General features: G+C 46.1%; 1 long non-coding RNA gene across 1 annotated transcript in view; it reads right to left on the bottom strand.

Annotated features, from left to right (window-relative positions):
• The window catches only part of LOC143281513 (uncharacterized), a 41565-nt gene extending 36592 nt beyond the window's left edge, over window positions 1-4973 (bottom strand). The window contains exon 1 of the long non-coding RNA XR_013055129.1: window positions 4902-4973. This is a non-coding gene — a long non-coding RNA (uncharacterized LOC143281513). The remainder of the gene's footprint in view (window positions 1-4901) is intronic.
• Window positions 4974-5000: the final 27 nt, after the last annotated feature.

Here is a 5000-nt window from a genome sequence, read left to right as displayed (position 1 = left end):
ACCTAACATCCCAGAACTAGATCCTCATGGAGCTATCATCCCAGAACTAGATCCTCATGGACCTAACATCCCAGAACAAGATCCTCATGGACCTAACATCCCAGAACTAGATCCTCATAGACCTAACATCCCAGAACTAGATCCTCATAGACCTAACATCCCAGAACTAGATCCTCATGGACCTAACATCCCAGAACAAGATCCTCATGGACCTAACATCCCAGAACAAGATCCTCATGGACCTAACATCCCAGAACTAGATCCTCATGGACCTAACATCCCAGAACAAGATCTTCATGGAGCTATCATCCCAGAACAAGATCCTCATGGACCTAACATCCCAGAACAAGATCTTCATGGAGCTATCATCCCAGAACATAATCCTGATGGAGCTATCATCCCAGAACTAGATCTTCATCGAGCTATCATCCCAGAACTAGATCCTCATGGACCTAGCACCCCAGAACTAGATCCTCATGGACCTAACGTCCCAGAACTAGATCCTCATGGAGCTAAGTGTAAAAAAAAAGTTTGTGTCAGATACCATGCACAGATCCCAGCAGTCAGTCAGGCGTGATGCTTCAGGCTGAGAGAGCTGGTTGGTCGCACAGAAACACACACCATGACACGATGTGATACAACTGCTGGATACTGTAGCATCACAGAATGATGTCAGCTCACAACTGGGCCAACAGCAAGGTCAATGCTGTATGATCAATAGTTGGTTTTTGTTTTTTCCCCATTGCAATGGGAAGTCGTTTACAGCTCAGTCTTTTGTGAAGGACTATGACTCTCAAACTTGGAGGCAAGATTAATAATAATAATAATAATAATAATAATAATAATAATAATAATGGATACTTTTTATAGCACACTATCCAGAAATCTGCTCAAGGTGCTTTACAAAAATGCTTTGTTAACATAAAATATTACATCTATGTTACATACACACACCAAAATATGACTACACACACACACACACACACACACACACACACACACACACACGCACACACACACACACACTGCATACATACATTTTAACAATACATGTGTATCTAACAGCTACCCTAACACATACGCACACATAGGCAGGCACAAACTTGCATAAACACACGCACACACAGTACACATTCATATACATGCATGTAGTTATGTGCACATGCATATTTATACACACATAGTCAAGCACAGCTAACGCAAAGGAAGTGGACCTGCCACAATTGAACTTACTGCTGAGGGAAAAGGTGAGTTTTGAGACGAGATTGCTCTGGCTCTTAGTGCTGCAGCCTTGGGGGGCTAGTTGGCCTTTGGGAACCATCCCAACGCCAACTGTCCTAAAACCCTCTTGGCCGAGAGAGTGGGGTTGGGGGGTGAGGGGGTAACTTGGGCAAGACACTATAATCAAATTCTAGCCCAGATTGTCGGGACAGTAGTTGCCTCCTCTGCTGTTCTCATGGTCACAGTCGGACATAACTATTATTATATACTGACTACAACACTGTGTCAGTTCAGTTCAGCTCAGTTCAGTTATGGAGCCCAGAGTGGCATGCAATGCACAACTTTCAGATTCAAAAGCTGACATGGTTATACCGCCCCTCTGACATGCAGGTGTAAAGGGAAATGAGCGAGCTGACAAGCTTGCTGGCAGCACAACAACGAGCGGTTTACATCTGGGAAAATTGAAAATCCTGAGAAAGTAAAAGAGTACCTCAAAAACCAGGTATAAAGCCATCACACCATTGATCACCTCATATAAAGAAAGACAGAGGGAGTGGCCGTGAGTGTAGCATGGAAGGTGGAGCACGACCCTTTTGCAAAACACACAAACATATTGGTATCATTGGCGTCGGATCCACTCTGTTTACGCATACCCAGATTCAAACACTCGACTGTTAGCCACCGTTCTTTCTCTGTCTCTGGACCTTACAATTGGAATGAACTTCCTCTTTCGCTTCGTCAAGTCTCCACACTCAGCTCTTTCAAGTCTGGCCTTAAAACCCACCTCTTCCCAAAATAGTCTCCCTTGCCTGCCCTTCCTTGTCTTTAGTTTCTACAGTTTTAGAGTTATGCATGCGTGTGAATGGCTAGTGCGAAAGCGCTTTGATTTGTCTCTGCACAAGATCCAGCGCTATACAAATACCATTATTATTATCATCATTTCCAAACCAACATTGCGCAAATTTCTTCAAAACGGAACAGTCTCTCTGGGCTTTCACAAATACAATAGACTGGGCAACACGCTAGACATGGCATCAGAGATCTACTCCCACCCTTCTTGGTGGCAGTGTGTGTGTGTGTGTGTGTGTGTGTGTGTGTGTACTGTGTCAATGCATGCCTGGTGTGTCTGGCCTGGTAGCATTAGAGGCAGGATTGGAGCTGATCTCACATGCTACCAGATGGTGACCTCTAAATTCAGCTCCCTGTCTCTGTCTGTCTGTATCTCTCTTCCTCTGTCTGTCTGTATGTCTGTATGTAGGTCTCTCTTCCTCTCTGTGTTGTTCAACGATGTTTTCGTTTTTTCACTGAGGGTAATAGTACAGGGAAATGGGGACTTTGGGGAGGGTTATAGTACAGGGAAAAGGGGGACTTTGGGGAGGGTTATAGGACAGGGAAATGGGGACTTTGGGGAGGGTTATAGGACAGGAAAATGGGGACTTTGGGGAGGGTTATAGTACAGGGAAAAGGGGGACTTTGGGGAGGGTTATAGTACAGGGAAATGGGGACTTTGGGGAGGATTATAGTACAGGGAAATGGGGACTTTGGGGAGGGTTATAGTACAGGGAAATGGGGACTTTGGGGAGGGTTATAGGACAGGGAAATAGGGACTTTGGGGAGGGTAATAGTACAGGGAAATGGGGACTTTGGGGAGGGTTATAGGACAGGGAAATGGGGACTTTGGGGAGGATTATAGTACAGGGAAAAAGGGGACTTTGGGGAGGATTATAGTACAGGGAAATGGGGACTTTGGGGAGGGTTATAGTACAGGGAAAAAGGGGACTTTGGGGAGGGTTATAGTACAGGGAAAAAGGGGACTTTGGGGAGGGTTATAGTACAAGGAAATGGGGACTTTGGGGAGGGTTATAGGACAGGGAAATGGGGACTTTGGGGAGGGTATAGGACAGGGAAATGGGGACTTTGGGGAGGGTTATAGTACAGGGAAATGGGGACTTTGGGGAGGGTATAGGACAGGGAAATGGGGACTTTGGGGAGGATTATAGTACAGGGAAATGGGGACTTTGGGGAGGGTTATAGGACAGGGAAATGGGGACTTTGGGGAGGGTATAGTACAGGGAAAAAGGGGACTTTGGGGAGGGTTATAGTACAGGGAAATGGGGACTTTGGGGAGGGTTATAGGACAGGGAAATGGGGACTTTGGGGAGGATTATAGTACAGGGAAATGGGGACTTTGGGGAGGGTTATAGGACAGGGAAATGGGGACTTTGGGCAGGGTATAGGACTGGGAAATGGGGACTTTGGGGAGGATTATAGTACAGGGAAATGGGGACTTTGGGGAGGGTTATAGGACAGGGAAATGGGGACTTTGGGGAGGGTATAGGACTGGGAAATGGGGACTTTGGGGAGGGTTATAGGACAGGGAAATGGGGACTTTGGGGAGGGTATAGGACTGGGAAATGGGGACTTTGGGGAGGGTTATAGTACAGGGAAATGGGGACTTTGGGGAGGGTTATAGGACAGGGAAATGGGGACTTTGGGGAGGGTATAGTACAGGGAAAAAGGGGACTTTGGGGAGGGTTATAGTACAGGGAAATGGGGACTTTGGGGAGGGTTATAGTACAGGGAAATGGGGACTTTGGGGAGGATTATAGTACAGGGAAATGGGGACTTTGGGGAGGGTTATAGGACAGGGAAATGGGGACTTTGGGCAGGGTATAGGACTGGGAAATGGGGACTTTGGGGAGGATTATAGTACAGGGAAATGGGGACTTTGGGGAGGGTTATAGTACAGGGAAATGGGGACTTTGGGGAGGGTTATAGGACAGGGAAATGGGGACTTTGGGGAGGGTTATAGGACAGGGAAATAGGGGACTTTGGGGAGGGTATAGGACAGGGAAATGGGGAACTTTGGGGAGGGTATAGGACAGGGAAATGGGGAACTTTGGGGAGGGTATAGGACAGGGAAATGGGGACTTTTCACTATGCATGTTCCAACACAAACTGTAAGTAGGCCTTACCAGTGATTTTTCTCAGACTCTAGATAAATCAAAATATGGAATGGAATTGTGAAATCGAAACAAGTATAGCACAACGGGACATTGATAACGACTTTTTGTCGACAGCCTGAAATCAAGCTTAATCGAAACAAGTATATCACAACGGGACATTGATAACGACTTTTTGTCGACAGCCTGAAATCAAGCTTAATCGAAACAAGTATACCACAACGGGACATTGATAACGACTTTTTGTCGACAGCCTGAAATCAAGCTTAATCGAAACAAGTATACCACAACGGGACATTGATAACGACGTTTTGTCGACAGCCTGAAATCAAGACTTAATCGAAACAAGTATAGCACAACGGGACATTGATAACCATTTTTTGTCGATCCCCTAAAATCAAGCTAAATCGAAAAAAGAACGGGACACGAAATTTAACGTACCGATTAACTCTCTCCATACGAACGGCGAAAGAGACGACGTTAACAGCGTTTCACCCCAGTTACCATCATCAAAATATTGCAAGAGGAAGGCTCTTATACTGAAGAGGTGAATGTTGACAAAGAATACCACAATTCTGACGACGGAAGCTAAAGGTTGGGTCATTCAGACACCCACTGGACATCCGAGGGGTCTGTGTAGAGGAGAAAAGAGGACTGGCCGTGCTGAGTGAGTTAATTAAAACCGCAACGATTAAAAAAGTGAAATATTGTACTCACAGCGCGCTAGTGGGAAACGACGTCCATTCATCCCCACGTGAAACCAGCACTCTCCACCACACCACACAAGGGCAGACAAGAGTGAACTGAACGACCTGC

This window comes from Babylonia areolata, chromosome 4 (genome assembly GCF_041734735.1).
Source record: "Babylonia areolata isolate BAREFJ2019XMU chromosome 4, ASM4173473v1, whole genome shotgun sequence".
Lineage (NCBI taxonomy): Eukaryota > Metazoa > Mollusca > Gastropoda > Neogastropoda > Buccinidae > Babylonia > Babylonia areolata.
Note: the sequence above shows the minus strand (reverse complement) of the source record. Positions and strands in the feature narration are given on the sequence as shown.